The sequence below is a fragment of the Nannospalax galili genome, unplaced genomic scaffold (assembly GCF_000622305.1).
Source record: "Nannospalax galili isolate Female #2095 unplaced genomic scaffold, S.galili_v1.0 scaffold601, whole genome shotgun sequence".
Lineage (NCBI taxonomy): Eukaryota > Metazoa > Chordata > Mammalia > Rodentia > Spalacidae > Nannospalax > Nannospalax galili.
In genome coordinates this window covers 549,912-575,303 of record NW_008345690.1, presented here as the reverse complement: position 1 = coordinate 575,303, position 25,392 = coordinate 549,912, and the positions used below count along the sequence as shown (strand labels likewise).

The following is a 25,392-nucleotide window of genomic DNA, read 5'->3' as shown; positions in this document are numbered from 1 at the left end:
CATTTAGAAAAATTTTCCACTGTTAAATTACTACACAAGTTTATAATCATCAACACAATCACTACTCTGTAAATTAATTCTAAAGTAGATGCAAAATACATTTATATTCCAAATTACAAAAACCCCTCTGATAAAAACTTTTTTTTTTTTTGACCTTTTTGAGATAGGGTCTCCCTGCAGCCCCAGCTGGCCTAGAACTCACTATGTAGACCAGACCAGGCTGGCCCTTGAACTCAGAGATCTGCCTGCCTCTGCCTCCCACGTACCGGGATTAAAGGCATGTGCATCACGCCCAGCTTTGACAAAAACTTTTAAAAAATGGCATACAAGCTGGATGTGGTGGCACACACCTTTAATCCCAGCACCCGGGACAAAGAGGCAGGCAGATCTCTGAGTTCAAGGGCCAGCCTGGTCTGGTCTACATAGTGAGTTCTAGGCCAGCTGGGGCTGCAGGGAGACCCTATCTCAAAAAGGTCAAAAAAAAAAAAAAAAAAAAAAAAAAAAAAAAAAAAGCATACAATGCATTTGTGTCATATCTAGGGAAAGGAAGTGAAAAGCTTAAAAATGGATGTTTTTTTCCCTTAAGTCCTTGAAACAAATTTAGTAACAAACATGCTATTGGTTAATGGGATAAATACAATGAAATAAAATTAACAAAATCAACTTACTACTTAAGCAATACAGTGCATGAACAATTCTACATCATTACTTTCTGAACCTGTTTGAAAATAGTTTTGACTTTAAAACTCAATTAACTGCAATGCTTAGAGACTAGTTTGTTCTGGTCAAACTCCGACTCCAGTCAACTCAGTAATGGACTAAGTTTCTTTTCTACCCTACACTCATTTCATGCTTGCCTCCTGTTCCTTCCTTTCTCAGCTGGGGTTATGGGGATCAGGGACATAGCAAGCAGGAAACATTCAGTCAATACATATTTACTGATCAACTATGTACCAGATGTATACATATGATGTATTTTACAAGTAATCTCAATCTTCAAAGCAACCTGAGGGATTTTTCAAAATTTTTATTTATTATTTTTATTTTATGTGTATGAGTGTATTGCCTGCATGTATATGAGTGCACCTGTGTTGTGCAATGCTGCAGAGGTCAGAAGAGGGCTTAAGATTCCCCTGGAACTGGAGTTAAGGATGGTTTGTAGCTACCATGTGGGTGCTGGGAATTGAACCCGGGTCCTCTGAGAGATATTTTTATCCCAATTCTACATTTGAAGAAGATGGAAAGGCTAAAAAATGTCTAGCTTGCTGAAGACCTGTTGCATTCTCAATCAGATCTGCTTGGTGTCAAAACCGGGCCTTTGAGCCAGGCATGATGGCTTGCTCATGCCTGTAATTTCAACAACTTGGGAGGTTGAAGCAGGAGGACCATAGTGAGTTCCAGACCAGTCTGAGCTAGAGAGAGAGAGAGAGAGATCCTGCCACAAAAGAAACAAAACCCAACTTAATTCCTTTTCTATGCCAGCGCTCCCTGAAACAAACCTGCTGAACCTACCCTCGCATTCAGTTACATGTGCATTTATTTAGCAACATTAACTAGCTTTTAGTATCACATTATAAAGATAAAAATCATTAAAATTACCATGAACAAAAATGGTTTAATGTTTTGTTTTTCATGCTGAAATGTTTCATTTTCCAATTACAAAAGCATATACGAAGAAATGGCAAGACTTTCTGACCTTTGGTTTCATATACTTTCAGAGTTCAGGAACTGTACAAGGCAGTCAGTTGTGGTGGGGAAAATGCTTGTAATTCTAGTACTGGGGAAGGAGTATAACTAGCAGTTTGAGGAAAGGCTCTGATACACAGTAACCAGGCTAGCCCAGGCTACACAGTGAGATCCTGCCTTAACAAAAGAAAATAAAACATGAAGAATTATGTAAGACATACAGGGTCTTCATTCTGATTACTGATTTTAAACAGAGACTAATGACCATATATGAGCCAATGTGTGCTGACTTAAAGACCTACCTAGAAGTTACTGCTTCCTATGCTTGAAATCCAAACACATACACAGCTACAAACACAAACACACACACACACACACACCTATTTTTGAAGGGATTTCTTTTTTTTAAAGCTAGTAATACAAAGTAACGAACGGGTTTTACTGCAGCATTTCCATACATTTAGGTCTTTAAACTTTGTTCTTATTCAATTGCTTTATGTGTGTTGGTGTGTCTAGTGTTAATGTGTGTTCATGTATGTGTGTGCACGTTTAAGTGGCAGAGGTCAACATCTAGTATATTTCTTAAATAGGTGTCTTCCCCAATCACTATCCACCTCACTTTTTCAGACAGTTTCTCATAGAACCTGGAGCTCGGTGATTCTTAGACTTACAGCTTTAGAGAACAAAATATTAGTTTGGCAGAAAAATCCCAACTATTTGGAATTCTCTTGGTCCTCAACTTTAGTGAGAGAATCAAATGATTAAGAACAAAAATTAGGGCCTGGGGAAATAGCTCAATTGTTAAAGTGCTTGCTGTGTAAACATGAGTACCTGAGTTCAGAGCCTCAGCACCCATGTAAAGATCTGAGCTTGGTGGTGCATCTATAATCCCAGAGTTGGAGAGGCAGAGACAGGAAGATCCTTGATGTTGTCCTTGCCCACATACAACTTCAAGGTCAACCTGGAGGGTATCTGCTCCCCGCCCCCACCAGTCAAAAGTATATTTTATTTAGACCTTAGCCACAACAATGAATCTTTTCAGTTCCTTAAAAGGATTTTAAAAGGCTTTATTCTGGAAAGATCAGGTCATCTTGAAAACAGTCTTCTAAAAGTGTCATGAACTAAGTGCCACAGCAAAATATAATAAAAGTAAAAATAAATCTGATTTCAAAGTCCTTGGTATACCTCAGCATTCTTTGCTGAGTGTGGTAGCACACGCCTTTGATCCCAGGACTCAGGAGGCAGAGGCCTGAGTTCTAGACCAGCCTGGTTTACATAGTAAGACCCCATCTCAAAAGAGAAAAGGGGGGGGGTAGGGCAAGAGAGGAGGGCAAAAGGAGAGAAGAGAAAAGAGCATTTCAGGAAGGTGGGGGAGGGAAGAGGAGAGAAGAGAGAAAAGAGCATTCCAGGCTAGCTTGATCTACATAGTAAGACCCTGTCTCTAGAAGAGGAGGGGGAGGAAAGAGAGCATTCTTTTGGGGGGGGTGTCTGTTTGTGTGTGCTTGTATGTGCATGTGTGTGTGTGGGTGCCCACACACGTGTGCGGGTGCACTGGGTATCTTCCTCAATTGCTCTCCCCTTTATTTTTTGAGACAGGGTCTATTAGTGAACCTGGAACTCACTCAGTTAAACTATCTGGTTCGCAAACTCCAGGGATCCTCCTGTCTCCATCCTTTCCCATGCCCTCCCTGATGTCCCCAGATAAACACCAGCAGGCTCAGCTTTTACTCGGGTGCTGGGGATCTGAATTCAAGTTCTCATGCTTTCATGGCACTCACTTGCTGACTGAACCATCTTCCCAGCTTCAAATTGCATTCTTAATGCCTAAAAATCTCATCGATAAATAAACCATCACAAAACTAAAATTTAAGATACTAACATTTTGAACTTGACAGCTTTCTTTCTTTACTATGCCTTATGTAATAGCCCACTTATCTGAAAATACTGGAAAATTGGGGTCAAAAGTTCTATAATCTGTTTCACTCAAATGACCTAAAGCTTTTCCTTTGCTTTGGAGAAATAGAACTGTTTCTCATTTAAATACGTTCCTTTCCCCGCAACAAAGAAAAAAGTCAGGGCAGTCAAATATATCCAGTTTGAAATTTCAGTATGTTCCTAAACATGTCAGAAACATTTACCATGTACATGGCTTGTTTCAGTGGTAAGCCTACTAAATTGGAACAATATACAGAAGATCAGCATTGCTTTTTGTTAGAAAACAAGAAAGTTCATGACACATTCCAGATTTTTAAAAAACTGCAAATTTTTCTCCAATTCAAGATTAAGAAAAAAAAAGACATAGTATTAAACCAACTCCTAATGACTTACCCATAGATTAATGCGTCTCTCAACTCTCAGCAGAGAAGCTTCCTCGTGTAACAAATGGTGATAAACAGAGACCCACAACTGCTCAACCTGTAGAGAAAGAAACTGCAGAGTGCTTATCCCTGAATAGAACACCTATATTAAACTCTTGCCTCCCAAGGCTTAGGGATCATTTCAGAGGAAGGGGCAGAAAGATTGTATGAGTCAGAAGTGGTGGATGACCACAAGGAAACAGTTTTCCAGACAGCTGGTCAGTTACTCATGTGAATTCACAGCAACAGAGATAGCATGCACAAGTCCCATGTAAGCTTAAGCCAGACAAAAATCCTAGCATAAAAGTGGGGAAGAAGCCCCAATCCCACCTAAGGAACTATTAGCAACTGATGGCTGCTGGGAGGCACAGAGTCAGTCTCATTTAAGGTGGACCAGGCTCCAGGGGATGAACCCACACTGAAGGGCAACTGAGGACACAAAACTGACTCTATAGACCTTAACATACACATAAATATTTAGAGTACAGGAAATCGATGGTGGTTATTAAGGGGGAATGCAGGTAGGGGAGAGAGGCCTAAATATGATTTTTAAAATGTAGAAAATTCCCAAAAATTCAATTTAAAAAATATCAAAGGGGGGAAAAAAGAATAGAAAACAGGTGAATTTGTCTCTGTCATGGAGTCTGTTAAGTAATAAAGGATTTAAATAAGAAAAAAAAAAACAACAACAACCAAGTATCAATATTTCCTGAAAAGAAACCTCTATCCCAAGCACTCGGGGTTTCTTGCCCTGTCCAAACCCTGCTCCAGGAATGATGAAGTGGAATATTTTGGGTAAGCCCTCACTCTAGAACTACACCAATGGGTACCAATCTAGTATTGCTGATAATGTGATCAAGCAGAGAGCAATAGATTGCAAACTGGGTATCTAAGGGTTGTTTAGATCTGCCAGAAGGCACATACTGCCTCAACACAACACTTCATGTAGTCACACCAAGTCCTTTCTTTATAAATAGGGGAAGAAACTTGAAAATGAAGATTTCATCCTTCTCTTTACTTTTCTTTTTTCTCCAAACTTGAAGAGTTTACACTTCCCCATCTATATAGTAAAACCCAAGGCATAATAACTAGCAGCCAAAGTAATCTGCAATTCACAAAGCCCCTTCTATTACTTTGGAAACTACATTCAATTGAGTCACAGAGACAGAAGTCAGACGGCTCGCACCCTTTGAAGATCTCACCCCTCCCATAATTATCAAACCCTGGTACCCTTTTACCAAAGCATCTGCCCAGCTGGGGTGTGGGGTCCCCTCCAATTATGATGAAGCTATGGTTCTTCATTTTAAAATACTGATCAAAAGTTCTGTGCCCCTTGTCTCAACTCCAGGGGCTTGAAGATCAAACAGATAACCATTGCTGCAAAACATACCCTAGTCTTAAAAATACTTTTTAATCAAGTAATACAGGAATATCATTCATCGTGTGAGCTCAAAGTAGCTGCAGATAAAAATCTCTCACTTTCCGAACCGGGTGTGGTGGTGCATGCCTGTAGTCCCAGCACTTCGGAGGCAGAGGCAGGTGGATCTCTGTGAGTTCAAGGCCAGCCTGGTCTACATAGTGAGTTCCAGGACAGCTGGGGCTACAGGGAACCCCTGCTTCAAAAAGACCAAAAAAAAAACCCCAAAAAACAAAAAAGCAAAAACCAAAAACCTCTCACCTTCCAATACCTCTGCCTTAAGAGGAAGGGAAGATGAGAAAGGAAAACTTTAACAGAAAGAGATTATGGTGGGGTGTCCCAGCTGACTGCTTCTCCAGGTTAGTCTGAGACCAAATTTAGCTTTATTTCTTATGCAGCAATTCATTAACCAGGTGTAGGCAGGGAAAGTCTTGATTTGGAAACTTAACAGTGGAAAACATTTCTAGAATACTGTAGTAAAAGGAAATTTGAGCCACTTAGTGATGGAGTAACAGCTCCTCACTGTTAAACTCTTCTGCCTTATAGACTTTGTGACAAGTGCCTATATTTCTTACTCAAAAAATAATTTTATATGCTTAAATATGAAACTGGTTTTACAAAAATTTGATTAAGATACTAAGTTTAATTTAAACTTAAATCAATCTTGTTTTTGAAACACTTAGGGTACCTTTTACATTTATGATTTAGTCTTTTCATTATATTTATTTTATTTTTATTTTATGTGTATGAGTGTATTGTCTGCATGTAGGTAGGTACACTCATGCTGTGCCTACGGAGATCAGACGAGGGGGTCAGATTCCCTGGAACTGGAGTTAGGGACGGTTGTTAGCTGCCCTGTGGGTGCTGGGAATCAAACCTGGGTCCTCTTCAAGAGCACCCAGGGCTCTTAACCAGTGAGCCATCTCTCCAGCCCTTAATTATATTTCATGTCCATAAAACACTTAAAAATTTAAGAGTTGAAGATGAAAATACACTGCATGAAATTCTCAACAAATTGAAAATTTAAATAATGAAAATAAATATATTAAAATAATTTAAAATTTTATGAATTCTTTGAACAAGCATTTCACACATTAAATAATACTAAAAATTTTAAGCATGAAAGCAAACTTTGAAAATGATTTATAAGTAAATTTTCTCAAAATTCAGTGTTTTCTTCCACAGTTATAAAATCACTGACCTCAATTCTGTCACACAAGGAGCCTTAACAAAAATGGCCAACTGTACCTATAACCAAGCTATGAGAGCTGTTAGAGGAGCCAAATCATATACTGTTTTTTCATTATGCAAATATGCAGTCTTACTACATTAGATTCTCTGTTTACTTCAAAAATGATATTGCAGGTGATTTTTGATATTTCTAGTAATTTCTTATATGTTCTTATGATATGTTTACTTTTGAAGTTCTAGATGAACTACTAAATATCAAGGAGAAACTTCCAGATGGCACAATGACTTCCTGTGATGATGACAAGACTTGGTAACTCAACACCCAGTGCCCTCAATTATTTGTTTTGTTATTTCACTCCCCAAAAGTTTAAAATGAAACACAAAACCACAACATGGGAGTGCATCTTCATTTGGAAAGAAAAAGATTATTCTTTGGCAAAATTATGACTACTCACTCATTTCTAAATGCACAAATGAAAACAAACCCAAAGACTGAACAACTAGGTGATAACTGACAAACAGTAAAACAGATTAGGAACTTCTGCCTCCAAAATCTCGTGTTCTGCCCTGTCTTTTTTGTCCACGCAGGCCTCTAATACAGTACCACAGAAAGGATGGCTTAGAGACATTGGTTTCTTATCCTTCTGAAGACGAGAAAAATCCAAAACATACAAGTTGAGAGATTTGGTGTCTGGAAAGGGCCAACTTTCCTGTTCACATCAAGTGCCATGTCCTCTCATGGAAGACGAGGTGACTGAGTTCACTGAGGTCCCTTTTGTAAGGGCTAATCCCCTTCATATGGGCTAGGCCTCCAAGCTCCAACTTGAAATTGTACCATACTGAAGATTAAATTCTAAACTATGAATTTCAGGCGAAAATAAACAGTTTAGCATTCTCTTTCTAATCTCAAAGCTATTACCTCAGTTCACCTGCTTGTCTCCATAAACACCCTGCCTTGCTCGGTACCAGCACTCAGTCTCCCCACTACAATGATATTTTAGTACAAGTCTCCAACACAGTTATGTCACTCATCAATTAAAATCTACATTTTTTAAAATACCACACAAGGCCAGAACAATAGTGCTCTTTACCTCCCTGTTCCTATCTTCTCTCTCACCACCACCTCAGTGTTTCATATGGCTTTGGGATTCTATTATCTTGGCTGATAATTCATCTTCCTCCCCAATAGCTAAAATCCTACTAGACACACTCAGATTCAAATCAAATGCCACGACCTCCCTGAACTGTTCCTCCTCAACAGGATAAACTGCCCTTCTCTGCCTGCCATTCTTTTTCCTGCTTTCTTTAATCTGAATAGTTTTGGAGACAGTCTGCCTGTAACTAATTCGTGGCCATTTACTGCCTTAGTATCCCAAGTGCTGGGATTATAGGTGTGAACACCATGCTTGGATGCACCTCCTTTACAATCTATAGCGTAGTTCTCAGGCTGGAGTTGGAGTCACTTACATAATGTCTACCCCACTACAGTTCTTTCGTATATTTCCCATATGCGTTCCTTAAAATGCTGAAAACATATTTAGTCATGCAAATGACAGTCATCAAATATATTTCTCTTTTCTAGAAATTTTCATTTTAATAAAGAAAAAATACTTTTTCTAAAATAAACTTAGATGTAAATTTTATGCTATATGAATTATATTTCAGCAAAAACCAGCATTAGCTGGCATGGTGGCACACACCTGTAATCTTAGTGTTTCAGAGGCTGAGGCAAAAGGATTGAGAATTTGACACCAGCCTAGGTTACACAGTGAGATGCTGTCTCAAAAATCCCAAATAGGGGTTGGGATTTTGGGTCAACTGGTCAAGTACTTGCTTATCATGGGTTCAATTCTCAGCACCACAAAAAAATGGGTGATGTGGCACATCCCTGTAATCTGAAGGAAGGAGGATCAGAAATTCAAGATCCTTCTCAGCTATACAGAAAGTTGGAGGCCAACCTGGTTTACATGCCACCCTAAAAGAACCTGAATAGTAGCAGAAGTAGCAATAATAAAACAATTTAAAAATATTAAAGTAAGCTGAGCGTGGTGGCGCACGCCTTTAATCCCAGAGCTTGGGAGGCAGAGACGGGGGAATCTCTGTGAGTTCATGACCAGCCTGGCCTACATAGTGAATGCCAGGACAGCTGTGGCTACAAGGAGACCCTGTCTCAAAAAGACCAAAAAAAAAGTAAATGGTACAAGAAAACTAAAAAATCCTTTCATGTACTCTGTAAACAGGCAAATCTTCAATAGTAGTATTTTTAAAGAGTTAAATATCATCTTGGGTTTGCTAAAAAAAAAATATTGCAAATTGTGTGCTCCATATTTTTAAACTATAGGTATGGAAAATATAGAGCATCTTTATTGACTTAAGACCTCATAAACTTATTTACAAGCTGGCTCCTGTTCCCTGAAACTCAGAAAACTGATCACCATAAAGCCTTCTTTTGCTTATGTAGGTCATCCCCTTGAAAATGGGTATTAAGGAAATAGACTCGCTCATGGCTTACCAAGGACAGGATCACAAACTACCTCTTAGTTTCTACTGTCATGAGCTAAGTATCCAACCTCTTTAAGCAAAGCAAAATAAACCAGGTTGGGTGTGGCAATTTTTGCTTCATCAACATTTTCCTGGGAAAGCAGTATGTTTCAGAAATTAAGGTCCATGTAGATTGTTTCTTGTGTACATATGAATGCACATGCATAGACATTTTTCCTGATACTTTCTTATAAACCGATATAATCTATGTAGCATAAGTTTACTCTTTCATATTGTATATTTCAATGTATATTCATAACATTTCAACCATCATCACTATTGAATACCAGAACTTTCTCATCACTAAAAAGAAACCCAGTAAGCATCAAACTGTTGCTCCCAAATCTCCCTATTCCCCAGATCTTGGTAACTATTAATCTTTCCATCTATGAATTTGTCTATGTTAAATATTTCATATAAACTGGACCATACAATATGTCCCTTTGTGCCTGGCTTCCTTCACTTGCATAGTATGTAGTTTGTATCAGTACTTCATTCTATTTTATGATTGAATAATATTCTATTCCACTTCATTTTATGACTAATATTCCATCTTATGGATATACCATTTACTTATCTATTTATCAACTGCCAGATGCACAGTTTCCACTTTTTGGCTATCATGAATAATGCTGCTATGAACACTGGTGCACAATATTTTTTTGTGGGGACATATGTTTGCAATTTGTTGAGTATATAGCTATTAGAATTGTTGGGTCATAATGATAACCCTTTGTTACTATTTTTAACCACGTAACTGAGAAACATATTGACTATTCCATTTACAGTTACATACATTCTTTTTTAATATTTATTATTATTATTATTTTTTTATGTGTATGAGTGTATTGTCTGCATGTATGTGAGTGCACCTGTGTCGTGCAATGCCACAGAGGTCAGAAGAGGGCTTCAGATTCCCCTGGAATTGGAGTTAAGGACGGGTCATAGCCGCCATGTGGGTGCTGGGAATCGAACCCGGGTCCTCTGCAAGAGCAGTCAGTGCTCTTAACCGCTGAGCCATCTCTCCAGGCCCAGTCACACATATTCTTAAAAGGGCAGTAACAGTATTTTGTTTTGTTTTTTTTAACATTTTGATTAAAAGCAGATTATTCTACACATAGACAAAAAGATCTCCTTTAAAGCACTGTCATTATAAGTTAAAATAAATTTAAGGTTTAAATTTTTTTATTTATTTTTATTTTATGTGTATTACTACTGGTTTTTGCCCAAATGTTTGTAAGTGCACCCATGTATGCAATGCCTGCAGAAGCCAGAAGAGGGCATTGGATCCCTTGGAACTGGAGTTAGGGGCAGTTGTTAGCTGCCATGTGGGTGCTGGGAGAACTGAACCCAGGTTCTCAGCAAGAGCAGCCAGTGCTCCTAACCACTGGCCCATCTCTCCAGCCCCAAATTTAAGGTTTTTGCAAGAAAGGATAGGGATGTATAGTAGTATTTCAAGCCCTTACTTCAGCAAAAGTTTTTTGTTTTTTTTTGGTCTTTTTGAGACAGGGTCTCCTTGTAGCCCCAGCTATCCTGGAACTATGTAGACCAGGCTGGCCTTGAACTCACAGAGATCTGCCTGCTTCTGCCTCCCAAGTGCTGAGATTAAAGGCATGCACCACCACGCCTGGCACTTCTTTTCCATTTTTAATAAGAATGCATACTTAGTCCTTTTAATGACCAGTATAAAACTTTTGCCTTTAATCCCAGCACTCAGGTGGATCTCTGTGAGTTCAAGGCCAGCCTGGTCTACATAGCAAATCCAGGCCAGCTGTGGCTATAAGGAGATCCTGTCTCAAGAAAACCAAAAAAAGAAAAGAAAACCTGTAAAGTAATTCATCCTCCGCTCACAGGAAGTAATATATTTTAAGCACAGTGCCTATGGCATGTGAAACAACTCAGTTCATAGTTCAATAAATTCTTCTTGTGGATTTAAACTAATAAAATAGCAAAAGGAACAAATTGGTAGTATCAAAAAAAAAAAAAAAAAAAAAAAAAAATGGGTAAAAAAAAAAAAAAAAAAAAAAAAAAAAACAAAAAAAAAAACGCCAAGGAGAGAACAGAAGTCTATCTCATGAATAATTCCTGATTCTAGTGAAATTTTAATCCTACTTAGCAAATTTGTCCACTTACTTAAAAATAAAGTTTTTTCCAGTGAAGACAGAAGTATTATTCTAATCTTGGTTCAAATCTTCTGTGCAGTCACCAATAAGAATACCTTTAAGCCAGGTATGGTGGCTCATGCCTTTAGTCCCAACACTCGGGAGGCCAGCCTGGTCTACATAGTGAGTTCCAGGCCAGCTGGGGCTACCGGTAGACCCTGTCTCAAAATGACCAAAGGGGGAGAAAAAAAAAAAAAGAATACATTTAAACTGATCAGTAGTCCAGCGTGGTGCTCAGAGTCAGCCTCGAGTTCAAACTTGGCTGCATGATCTTCAGCAAGTTTTACTAAGCTTCAGATGATTTATGTAGAACTTGGCAAGTTTTAAGGACTGACAAAAATGGCTACTAATTAGTTATATAATGAATATAGAACGACCAAGGATAGTCTTACAGTAACAATTTCAAAGCTTCTGTTCAATTCTTACTGTCAAAGTTCCTTCTTATCTGCTTCTGACAGATTTATTTCAGGTACTTTAAGCCTCTACTGACCTATAACCGGTTTAACTACCTCCAGCTCTATCCACTCCTGCTATACAAGCAGTTTCTGGAAAACAGAAAAAGAATACAAACAAAAATACCAGGAGATTACTAGCACACACCAAAACAAAACCCACTTTGAAACAGTGAATTCACTTAAGTAGGAATCACTGCCTTAGAAATGGAGACAACAAAGAAAGGCAAGGGGGGTTAAAGCTTCATTGTGGTTTGCTGGAGTCATCAATAACGAGACCTACTAACAAAACATCTCATTAAAATGATTTTGTTTACTGCCTAGTTTATTAATAATTTCACCATGGCCAGACTGTTTTTAAAATAAGTCCCAACAACTTCTTGGGTTTCTCTTTTCCCATGCATTCCAGCAAGTGCTGAATTAGTTCTTCATCATGTGCTCAGGCCTCCTGCTAGGAAACATAATTAAAATGAAACAGGCAACAATTCCACTTGGTACTACGAGCCTTTCAAATCCTCCAAACAAGGCAGAGCCTGCTTTCTGCAGAAATGGGCTAGGAGTTCAGTAAGGAAAACAGACACTGCTCAACTTGATGCTGGCCATTCAGTAGATGGCACTCTTTCCTTTAGGGCCAAATTAAACAAGCTCCAGGAAGCATGTACTGTGACACTCAGGTATGATACAAAGCAGGAATTCCCTCTTCAAAGCACTTAACGGGACAGTCAGGAGTCCTCCAGAAATGTATCCATCAAAGCTTATGGGACAAGTCAGAAACTTCAAAAGACAGAGGTACTTGCCTACCATGTGCAAAGCTCAGGGTTTGAGTCTCTGCGCTGTAGGAGACCAGGGAAATTAAGAATGTCCCTTCCCTGTTCCATGTTGTGATAGTGGTGACAGCATTTCCAATGGCTCAAGGCCAGATCCTTGTCCAACATGCATTTTTCATCAGAGTGTCTAATGATAACAAAGTATTTAAGGAAATATAATTTTATCATTATCAACATTCACTAAGACAAAGAATATACTTGTTTCAATACTGAAAACAAGTTTTGAAATCCACTTAAATAGCTCAAACATTTTTATATAAAAATCACTGCAGATCTAATTTTGCAAAAATGAAGTGTTTACAGCAATGTGAATTTCTGGTGACACATATTTCACTCTAATAGAGAATGTCTCCTGGGGTTAGAGAGCTGGCTTAGTAGGTAAAATCCTTGATATGCAAGCATGAGGGCCTGAGTTCAATCCCCAGTACCCACATAAAAAGCCAAAAGAGTGGCACCTGTTTGCAATCCCAGCCCTGGAGAGGTGGAGACAGGCCTATCCTTGGGGCTCACTGGCTAGCTAGCCTAGCCTATCTGGCAAGGCCCAGTTCCCAGTGTAAGAACCTGCTTCAAAACAATAATCAAACAAACAAGGTGGTTGGCGTCTAAGGAATGATACCCAAGGTTAACCTCTGGCCTACATATGTACATACACATATATGCACACATACACAACAAGAACGGCTCCCAACTATTAGGTGATGAGTGAAGTTTTCACTTCTTTTTTTCCAAGATCTTTCTTTGAAATCTGAAAAGCAGATGGTTATGAAAATGGAAGAAAATTCCTTCCAGTGCAATCTACAGTTGAAAGCCAAATCTCAGCAATTACAAAGGAATCAACCTTAATGTTTCTTTAATCTTTCCCTAAGAGAGACAGAATACTGCCTTGACGATAAGAGTCGCAAGCAAAAAGCAACCCAGGAAAAGTATGCTGTTTTAAAGCAGGGAATATGGTATAAGAACAATGGATCTACCTCAAGGCCTCCAATGTGTCTCCTACCATAGCAGCAATGAAGTTCCACTTATCCAAGGTGTTCATGCTTGAGCACAACTCCACTTAAGCTCCCACCATCAATCTTTTCTAGCCACTTCCTTGAATATTACGAGGCTGACCCACAGGATCTTTTCCTTATGTTCTAATTAGGAAGTGAAAATAGAAGTGACAACAACAGCTAACAGTTGCTGGCTCTAATTTCTAAAGGATTAAAAGTGAAGTGCTTTCAAAGTCCCAAGAGGCAGGGAGCCCTAAATATATTTCTTTAGACATACCAAGTAAGCCTAATTATCTTTTCTATGAAGAGACTGGGGAAACCCGGGTATCTTTTTGCTACGGCATTTAGTCATTCCAGCAAAACAAAAGATGAGAATACTAGATGGAAAAGGAAAAAGGAGATGCTGTCCTTGCACAGGATGAGCAGAGCATTGTGGGAGAACTTAATACAAACACTGCTGATGATGACAAAATACACAAACCAAATCCCCAAGATCATGTAAGAAATCTAGCACTTCACCAACCTGATTGCTTTCTATACAGGTGGAATTCCAGCTCCACAGCAGGTAATCAACCAACAGTGAAGAGAGTGGAGTTAAGCAAGCTAACTCATACCGGCACAGCCCTTTCCACTTCCATCCAAGGAAGTAGTACTTCTTGGTGAGATAGGGGAATAAGATACTACAAGATCAATTTAAAGGGGATGGAAATAAGCTCAAACAATAAAATAATGAATTCATGGTTGTTTAGAGTTAAATGTTGATCTTGCTTAATTCAATGTTTGCCTTAATGTCTATTTGCCTTAATGTAAAATGTGAGCATTAAAATGATTTTATGGGGTCCAAGGAGTTGGCTCAGTAGGTAAAGTGTTTGCCACATAAATATGAGGACCTGAGTTCGATTCCTAGCAAAAATCCAGGCATTGTGGCCAGTGAGATAGTTCAGTGGGTAAAGGCACCCGCCTCCAAGCCTGACAACCCGAGTTCAAGCCCTGGAACCCACACCATGGAAGGAGAGAAATGACTCCCATAAATTGTCCTCTGACACTGTGGACTGACTCCCATAAGTTGTCCTCTGACACTGTGTCCTTCCACACTGTGGACTGTGGTACATGCATGCCTACACACATACACATAAATAAGTGCAAATTTAAAATTCTAAAAATAAATTCATTAAAAAAAAAAAAAAAAAGCCAAGTATGGTGCAAGCGTGTATAATCCCAGCAGAGGGGAGATGGTGACAAGTGGATCCCTCAGGCTCACTGGCCAGCCAGTTTAGTGTGATGAGAGAGCCCCAGGATCCTAGCTAAAAAAAAAAAAAAAACAAACAAAGTGAGATCAAAGTAGTACAAACCTTTACTCCCAGCACTCAGAAGGCAGACGCAGGCAGATCTCTGTGAGTTCAAGGCTAGCCTGGTCTACATAAGAAGTTTCAGACTAGCCAAAGATATGAAGTGAGACCCTGTCTTAAAAACAAGAACCAACAAGATGGACAGCTCCTAAGGACTAAAAAAAAAAAAAAAACAAACAAAGTGAGATCAAAGTAGTACAAACCTTTACTCCCAGCACTCAGAAGGCAGACGCAGGCAGATCTCTGTGAGTTCAAGGCTAGCCTGGTCTACATAAGAAGTTTCAGACTAGCCAAAGATATGAAGTGAGACCCTGTCTTAAAAACAAGAACCAACAAGATGGACAGCTCCTAAGGAACAACATTCAAGGCTAATGTCTGGCTTCAACATACTTGCACATTCATGTGCACCCACACACATACACACACACCCCATAGAAGTAAAATGACTTTATGAATATATACTATATGCACATACCTGAGACACTGATTTTTTTAAAGCATTATGTTATTATTGCCTTTAAACTTTTCAAATGTAATTTTACCTCCAGCTGATTACAAAAAATATCAGGTATGCCCACTGCCAAAAAAAAGTTTTATAACCTGAGGTCCAAACTATAGCCTTGTTTGAGGAAGTAACAGTCTTAAAAGTTAGTTAACATGCTTCCTTATATACCAGTATCTTCAGAACCAGTTACAAGGAATCTGAAACATTTCAAAGTTCATCTGATATCAGTAAGACTTAGCACTTCTAATCAAGTTTAACTAAGGCCGACTTTGAAGAAAAGGCAGTGTGAAAGTATAAAATGGTGATGGAGAATGGTTTGACATCAAGTAAAGGCTCAATTCAAATCTTGCCATAAAGCCTTATGCTGAGCCTATACACCATGCACAGCAACAGCTCAGCTTTTATTTTAGCACAGTTGAGACTAATCTATATTACCTTCTCAAGATGTAAATTGTAAGCATTGTAAGTTTTTTTTTTTTTCTCAGTCAAAGATAAGGGCTGGGATGTAACTCAGTTGTAGAGTGCTTGCCTTACGTGCCAAATCCATGAGTATGATCCCCAACACCACATAAAATTGGGTGTGTTGATGTATACCTGTAATCCCAGCACTCTGGAGGTAGAGGCAGGAAGATTGGGGGTTCAAGGATGTCATCCTGAACTACATAGTGAATGTGAGGCCGGCTATGTGAGGCCGGCTGAGACTATGTCTCAAAAGAGATTAAGTTTCATCCATTTTGTACTTTTTGGTGATCATGCTATTTAGATTGTGCCAGACAACTCTGAAAGCTATAATCATTCTTTAAGGTTTCTAGGATACGCCTTATACTAAGTGTAGTAAGTAATGTCCTAGAAGGCGGAAAGAGATTGTTCAGGCAGCTTTTCAGAGATATTCAACCAAAATAGCTTAAGGAAACAAGAGATTCTCTCAATGTCTGTGCTTACATTCAAGGCTTTAGGATAGTTAAGCAGTATTTTTATAACATTCAAATATGTTTTCAACTGTGAAATTAACTTAAACTTTGAGCTAAGTCCAGTTATGAAGACCAACATTGTTAAAACACATACAAAATAAACTACAAATCACTTTTTTCCTCTTTAATATTTTTTAACTGTTGTTACTCAGTAAGCTTTATTGAACGAAGACCAGGTGAACAGTCTTTAACTTTATCTGGAAATAACTGAATCCCAAACAGAATGGTTTTACACATTCACACACATATCCACACGCCTACAATTCACTACTTCTAGAGGCAATAATTACAGCACATCTTCCTTATTTTAGGGGGATACATTCCAAGATCCCCAGTGAAAGTCTGAAATCACTGGCTGAAATCACATGTATCCTATGTTTTTTTGATATCTTAATTTCTAAAGTAGGCACAAAAGGAATAACAATAATAAAACACATAATATACTGTAATAAAAACTTATGATCATTTCTGAGATTTTCCATTTAATATTTTTAAACCATATTTGACCACCAGTAACTAAAATTCCAGAAAGTGAAACTACAACAGAGGACTACTCTAAGTTCATCTACCAGATAACAAACCTTTTCTTTCAAATCATAGTCAATGAAAATCTTCCTTATTTTAGAGAGGACTCAATAGACAAGCCATTACAGTCAATTTGAAATTGTCTTGGCTCTTAGTCAAGAGCATTTAATCAATGGCAGAACCTAAAGACCACAGCAATTTCACCTATATATACTGTGGCATGGACCCTAAGTTCAGAAAATAGCATATTAACATAGGAAACATGAAATAAAGTATTAAGATATTCATTTTGACTTTCAGTGACATGACACAGTCTATGATTGTTCAGTGAATGTCAAACTGGACTTGAATAATTTCATAAACACTTATATTTAAAAGAAAAGATAGCCCGATGACTTCATAGACATACACAGGCGCCAAGGATCCAAGTGCAACTGATTATGACTAGTAATAATCAGATGCATACAGATTAGAGATGCAAGCGCCAACATCTCAGTGTTAGTAGCAAAAACGAGTCTTTCTGCAAGGAACAATATATTCTAAAATGAAATGGAGATCTTTTTTAAAGGTTAAAAAACTCATTCAATTTTATGTCTTACAGGGCTTATACTGAGTTCAATACTGTATAACTGTATTAATTCAACTATGAACCTAGAAACTTGCACCCACTTGTGAAAGAGATGTACTCTTGCTCTGGAGTGTGTTACTGAATATGTTAAATCTGTAATGAAATGCTTCTTCTAATCATGTAGTTATTAAAAATTTTTAAAAATGATTAAAAAAGAAAAGATAGCATTATTGATTAGACATGAAGTTTTTCTTTCAAATTCTACTATGCTAATATTTTCAAATGAGAATTAAATAGCATTAAATATTAATTATAGCAAAAAGTAGTTAAGGTAAGAAATAGATTAGCAACTTGTGTCTTTCAGACAAGTTGTACAGCCATTATTAATGTATTGTTTTAAGCATTTTTCCTTGACATTATATTGCACTAAGTTATCACCGAAGGACATATCAGCTACCTATAATAACTGTAAACATTGCTTCTAATTTATAATTAATTTGCCTGATATATCAACTACAGAAGTGAAGTTACAAAAACAATATACATCAACAAAAAATGCACATCATTGAAAATTCACATTCATTCCAGCAAAATATTATTGATAAAAAAGGTTAGAAACAGTAAAGTGTATAATTTTCCGTTAGTTTTCAATCACTGACTAAATTGTACATTCTGAAAGTATCCTGCAGAACAAATATTTCCAGGTGTCATGTGATCACCTATGTCATATGTCCAATGTTTACCAAACATTTCCAGATATTATACATGCAAAGAGCTGCACTATATTAAAGGTCTTACAACATTCTAAATATGCATTACTGTTTTCTCTTTAGAAGTGGCTATTACCAACACGTCAGTATGCTTGGTCAATATTAAATTAACAAAAGACTGAGTTCTATCTTTAAAGAGATGAAGATTGGGGGCTAGAGAGATGGCTCAGCGGTTAAGAGCACTGACTGCTCTTGCAGAGGACCTGGGTTCCATTCCCAGCACCCACTAACCGTCCTTAACTCCAGTTCCAGGGGAACCCGAAGCCCTCTTCTGATCTCCGTGGCATTGCACAACATGGGTGCACTCACATATAAGCGGGCAATATATTACTCATACACATAAAATAAAAATAATAAAATGTTTCAAAAAAAGAGATGAAGATTGTAGAATAGCGATCTTTTTTTTTTTTTCTGGTGCTCCTTGGTAGAATTAATCTGATCAATTTAAGCAAAAGAAAACCAATTACTGTGCAAGTACAAATGCAATGGAAACTTAGACATAAAATCTTTCCATAAGTGCTCCAAAAGTAACAACTATATCAATGAGTCAGTCCTGTACCTCAATTACATAGATCTTACTAGTCAAGTATCTTCATTTCAAAACGGCAAGTTACTTTAGTCTTAACTCTTTTAACGCTCACTACAAATCTTTTAAAACTTAAATCAGTATGTTTTTCAGCAAGATGTAGATGGAATCATTCCAAGAAAGGCAACCATTTCATACTGCTAAATATAAAATTTGCATAATTCAACGTAAAGAACTCACACATGTTTTTATAGCTGGTCCCCAGCCCCAGTGTCTTATCAATTCCTTCCCAAGCCTTGCATATAATCCTCACTCAAAGCCTCTAGGCTAAATTAAATCCCACACCACTCTAGCAGGTCAATTCCAGCAGCACATGTGCCAAGGATATTTAGTGGTTTTCCTTACACTCCCATTTTAAACCGGCACCTACTTGCAATTAAATCTCTGCAACAAAAAAGTTCACCTGAGGCCATTCTTGCCATTTTAATAGAGGCCTACTTTATACTGTCTGTGGCCTCAGCTATTACATACCTCCAGAGAGGTTGGAAATGCCCCAAAACACCACCAAACCAGATCTGCTGCCAACTCTGCTTGTCACCCCGCGCAGGGAGAGCAATTTAACATGCATACTTGAAGCGGCACACCGTGTGTGCGCGCCCTGGCTGTGTGCTGGGGAGGGACACGCTGATAAGATAAGGTGCTTGCACACTTTCAACTTCTGACAGAAGTTGGTTTTGTTTTTTTTAACGAGAAGAAAATCACAACCCAACACTCCTCTTGCTCCTCTTCCTAGCGCGGGAACGCCCCACCGCCCGGGGCGCACCATCGGGGTCCCCAGGGCTTCAAGGCAGCTCCCCGCCCAGCCGGGGGCAGCGGGGGACTCCCCCGACCGTCGCGGCCCTCCCTGCAGCGCCCTGGACCTTCGCCCGCCCGCACGTCGGCGCCCGGGGCTCCAGGAGAGGGCCGCGGGGCCGGCCAGGCACAAGTCCCCTCGCGTGGGAAGCCCGGCTGGATCCCCGCGTGGGTCGCCGCCCGAGCGGCGGAACCCGGCCCTCCGCTCTTCGCAGGATTACCTCGCAGCGCGGCCGGCTCAATGCCGCCCAGCCTCCTTCTCCGCGGCCGCCGCGCTGCAGCGGCCGCCCGTCCGCCGAGCCGCCTCTTAAGCTTCGCTGGCTCCTGAGGGGAGGGCCGGGAAAGGGGACGGGGCGTGAGGAGGGAGGGACCTGGACGCCGTGCCGTGTGACGGAAACGGCGACACCTGGTCGCTAACGCGTCTAGCTCCCGCTCCGTTTCAAAACAGATCATTTAAACCCCTTCCTTTCCCTCCCGCCCTTCGCATTGGCGACCGTTACCGGCTGGGCCTCGCGCTCTGGCGGGACTAGCCGAACTGCCCCCCTCCCCTGAACGTCCTTGGTCCCGCCCCCTAAGGCCCCGCCCCAATACCCATGACTCCGCCCCTGAAGGCTCGGCCCTCTTAATCCCACAGCGCGCCCCTGGCTCCGCCCTTTGGCCCGCTTCCATAGACCCCGCCCCGAGTGACCCTGACTCCGCCCCATGGAGGGTCTGTTCCCGAAGCCCCGAGAGTGCGCTCCTGGCTCCGCCTTCCGCCCGCGAGCGTCCTGGCCCCGCCTCTTGTAGGCCCCACCCCCCAAGAACCACTGACTCCGCCCTATACAGACCCGCCCCTTGCAGCCCCCAAGAACCTCTGGCCCCGCCCTTCGGCCCCCGAGCGTCCGGGCCCCGCCTCCGATAGGCCCCGCCTCCGACAGGGCCTCGCACTCCCAGGCCCCGCCCTGGGCGCTCCTCCGGAGCTCTGGCCTCACCCCCGTGGCCCTCTCTCAGGGGCTGCGCGCTCGGAGTCGGTGCAGCTGCGGCGGTGGGGGCTTCCATGTTCCGCAGGCGGAGGGCCTGTTGCGGGGCAGCTGCCTGGTGGCTCTGCAACATCTTCATCTTGCTCTGCAGCTGAGATCTGCGGCTGGAGAGGGAAACGACCCCGACGGAAACCGGACCGAAAGCGGGAGGGGGGACGCCTGGGAAATACCTGCCTCCCCGAGTCTGAAGGCGCTCCCCACCCTAGGCGGCTGAGCCGTTTCGGATTGAGCCTCGGCGGCTCCCAGAGGCTGCTGGGTTTTCTGGGGAGGCCACTAGGGTTCGACCTCCGCACGCTCCCCACAGGAGGGGCCTCGATTTCCCTATCAGCACATTTGATTTTGGAGGCGCCTCCCTCCCTCCACCACGGAGGGACTGGGCTAGGGCCCTTAATTATTCTCCATTTGGACCAATCCAAACTCTGCACTCCTACTTTGGCTCCTCGCCTGGTAGACCTTAGGAGATCTGACCCCCTTGGGAGATGGAAAGCCCAGGCTCCTCCAGCAGCCTTCAAAATTAATCTGAGGCCAAGCAAACTTTGCAGCACTCAATTGCAGGCCTGGGATCCCTCCACAGGTGACCCTGGGCTGCCCACCCCCGCCCAGATGTGCTCCTCACCCCATCCTATTCTCGAAATAGACCTCCCAGCACACGCTTTCCTCCACCACCCACGACTTGCACATCCCTCCCGCACACGTCCTGCACGGCACGAATTCACCCGCAAGCACACCCCTCCGAGCGCCATTCTAGTGATTCACCCTAACACACCACAAACTTCATTCTCCACCCTTATCTATTGCCGTTTCCAAGGCACTGGCGACAGTCCACATTTCCTTCCTCATCTGCAGACTCTTCTCTTCCCCCTCAAATACTTCGCGCCAGCCCCCTCATCTTCATCCCCTCCCTCTTCCCTAAAATTCTGCTAATTAAAATATAGTTTCCTCTTCCCACATACAAAGTGTGGCAAATGAACCTCATTCTTGGCACACACTGCGATTCATTTATCCTTTTCTCTCTCCACTGGACTAAAGCTATAGAATTTTTAGTCTACCACCATCTCCCCCAAACCTGATCATGCCGTATTATTTTAAAATTCTCCTAAACAATCGCAGGGAAGACTTGCTAGCCTTGAGGAGAAAACGGTGTTAGAAAACGCTCAGTCAGTCATTTTCGTTGCCATTTAAAAATATCTGCAGTGTTTGAGAGATATTGGGAGTGGCTGTATGTTTTCTTGCATTTTAAAAAGCAAAAGAAAAGCTTTGCATGCATCAAGGTTAGCCTTTTATGACTAGCAAAAAAAAAAAAAAAAAAAAAGAAGTAAACTAAGGGCACATATCAGATAATAAATAGTCTCTGCTGCACAGGACATTTGCCGGACAGAAATCTAGACCCCAACCACCAGCAAAGGAAGACAAATTCACATAACAATTTTAAGCATGGCTGATGAACAGTGTGTCTTCCATGAGCATTCCCTTTCCCACGGTTCCTGAACAAAATGGGTAGGAGATGTGCTTACCCGCAGACGATCCACAGCTTCCTTGTGTACAGGGTAGTAGACGTTGTGTGTCTGTCTTCCCTTCCTAGGTGTGGATTCTGCAGTGCTGCACAGAAACCCACTGCAGCCCCGGAGCAGCGGCGGCAGCGGCTCCCAATGCTGAGTAGTAGAGTGTGTGACTTAGTAGAGACTCCACAATTACCATGAGGCGCTTGCTTAGAAGAGAGGAGGCGGAATCTTTCTTAAAGGAATGGGTTTTGTTTTCCCTCTCCACTGCTGCTTCCTAGGATGCAGAGAGGATGGGATCCGGGAGTTTTTCTAGGCTGAGCAAAGGTGTACAACTGTGAGAGGTCAAGGTTAAAATTAACTAGGTGACGGGAGGGACGAGGCACTGATTTTAGAGCGAGTCAATGAAACGCTGGAAGCACTAGTTTTAAAGAGCCCTGCCTACTTCAAATATTGGGGTTAATGACAAAAATAAAACTGTGTGCCTTGAAACGGGTCAGCAGCTTGTGCTAATATTTAATTTCCATTCACTCTACTAAATAACCAAAGAAAGACAGGCCATTTAGTACTTACCACAAGAGGGGAAAGAATAATAATGTAAAACTCATTTGTATGAGTTTGAGCAATGGATTCAAATCCTGCTAACACCTATACGTTTGCCTGAAATTCCACGTGGAATTCAGTATATTGATAGATTTCACATAGAATTCAGTATATTGATAGATAGATTTCAACTCATGCTCATGTTATTAAAAATCACAATATTGTAGAAAAAATATAATATCTAAAATAATTTTAGAACATGATAGCAGGAAACTGCAATTTCCGTGAAAACTCACAATTCAACAAAATTTAAAAGCACAAGTGGCTTCATTTACTTTAAATGTTTGTGGATCTATTATTTACATTATTAAAATGTGCTATCTCTGGCAGGAGTCTGCATTATAACCACAACTTTTGTTTTTAATACTATGTTTTTGTCATAGTGAATGTAGTGTGGTCTTCAAGTAAGAATATGGAGTAAAAATATGGAGACTATTCTGCCATTGATTTTTCCTTCCACTGCCTTTGCCAATCACCTGTATGGTATTGAGCAAGTAACTAGCATTATTTGATCCTTAGCTCTTTATTTTGTAAAATGTGGAAACTGGGTTGAAATTTCCACTAAATAAAATTCTAATGGAGCCTTTACAATTCCAAAATACTGTGATTTTATGACATTCATATATTTTGGTTGTTTGATGCAAGTGTGTTCCACTTTGTTACTTTTTATGAAAATGTGGATTAAACATAAAGTTGGAAAGCTAGGAATGTGATCATCAGTGGAGCTTGTGTGTCATGTGCAAGGCCCTGGCTTTGATCCACAGGACTGGGGAAAAAAGGTAAATCTTCATGTTAAACATATGGACAGAGTTTATTTGCTATCCTGAAATTATTTTACAAATCAAATAATCATTTTGTAAAGTTAATAAACAATTTTGTCTGAATCAGGATTGTATTCCCAACAGTGGTCAATTTTTCTGAAGCAGAACCTTACTTTTAAGGGTACCAAGTGATGGAGTACTATAATATGTCTATATATAATACAGACTATATATATATATACTGCTTGTTCTTTGTATTTCTACAAAGTACAGATCTCTATTAAGAACTTTTTTTTTCAGCCAGGCATGGTGGCACACTCCTTTAATCCCAGCACTCCAGAGGCAGAGGCAGGCAGATCTCTGTGAGTTCAAGGCCAGCCTGGCCTACATAATGAGTGCCAGGCCAGCTGGAGCTAGGGGAAAAAGACCAAAAAAAAAAAAAGAAAACTTTTTTGGGGGGCTGGAGAGATGACTCAGCAGTTAAGAACACAGGCTGCTCTTGCAGAGGACCCGGGTTCAATTCCCAGCACCCAGATGATGGCTAACAACCACCCTTAATTCCAGTTCCACAGAAATTCGAAGCTCTCTTCTGACCACTATGGGCATTGCACAACACGGGTGCAGTTACATACATACAGACAATAAACTCACTCATATACATAAAAATAGAAATAAAATATTTAGAAAAAAAATTTTTTTTCTGTGCTAGGCATTGAACCTAGGACCTTGCACATGCTAGATGAGCACTCTCCCAACTGAAAGCAATCCTTAGCCTCTTTTTAATATTTATTTTGATATAAGGTCTTTGTAAACTGCCTTCCTGCCTCTGTGTCCTGAGTATCTGGGATTATAGGTGAGTACCACCTCACCGTGCTGGCATATGCTAAATGTAACTGAAATTTATTTCAAAGTTGGAGCATTATCTGATGAGCTGGAACAGATTTTAGAGCACACCTATAATTATAAGTGGAAAACATGGAAACCCAGAGAAGTAAAATGGGGACAGTTTTAGGGACAGAGCTGGATTCAATGCTGAATCCCCACTCATCGCATATACAAGGCAAGTAAATAATGCATAGGGAAATACACACTGTTTTGTATGTGCACTTTGGGAGCTGAGCAGGACTTGTCACAACAAAAGCAAAGTAGTTACATTCAATGACACTATTTGTGTATATACAGGACAAACTAAAGAAATATATCAAACAAATAGGTATTAACACAAATTTTGCCTTCAGGTTGGGACCTGTTTGTGCCAGAAAGTAAAGAAATTAGTTGAGGGACTGATAAATGGAAAAAAAAAAAAAAGGCCACTCTCCCTAGAGGATGGAGAGAACAGACATGTGGGGGTGGAGGGGCACACAATTTCCCATTAGCAAAAACCTTTTATAAATTAATTGATTAATTTTTATGTGTATGAGAGTTTTGCCTACATGTATTTAAGTGCACCCATGTGGTGCAATGCTAGCAGGGGCAAGAAGAGGGTGCTGGATCCCCTGGAACTGGAGTTATGGATGGCTGGTAGCTGCCATGTGGGTGCTGGGAACCAAACCCAGGTCCTATGTAAGAGCATCCAGTGCTCTAACCACTGAACCATCTCTCCAGCCCCCCATTAGCAAACTCTTGTTTATTTTCTACTCAAATGACAGGGGTGTCAACCGGCCTGTGGTCTGTTTCTTTGTGCACATTGGTGTCTTTGCTTTTGTCTGCATCCTTAGGCATGCCTGCCAATAGGAAAAGTTCTTTTTGGAGCCAGGGAAGCATTATAGAAATGTATTTCTGGTTTTCAGAGATGCTTTTAGAATATTGAAAGCCTTGGGCA

At 40.5% G+C, this 25,392-nt stretch overlaps 1 protein-coding gene across 4 annotated transcripts in view; it reads right to left on the bottom strand.

The window, feature by feature from the left end:
- The window catches only part of Add3 (adducin 3), a 136,975-nt gene extending 114,435 nt beyond the window's left edge, over positions 1-22,540 (bottom strand). The window contains exon 1 of one of the 4 annotated variants that reach the window (XM_008841755.3): positions 22,222-22,540. The gene's annotated coding sequence lies outside the window, so the exon portion shown is untranslated. Of the gene's footprint in view, positions 1-19,909; positions 20,204-20,877; positions 21,009-22,221 lie in introns of those variants that run through there. The other 3 variants (XM_029567651.1, XM_008841756.3, XM_029567653.1) reach the window with 3 other exon arrangements.
- Between the last annotated feature and the right edge of the window lie 2,852 nt (positions 22,541-25,392).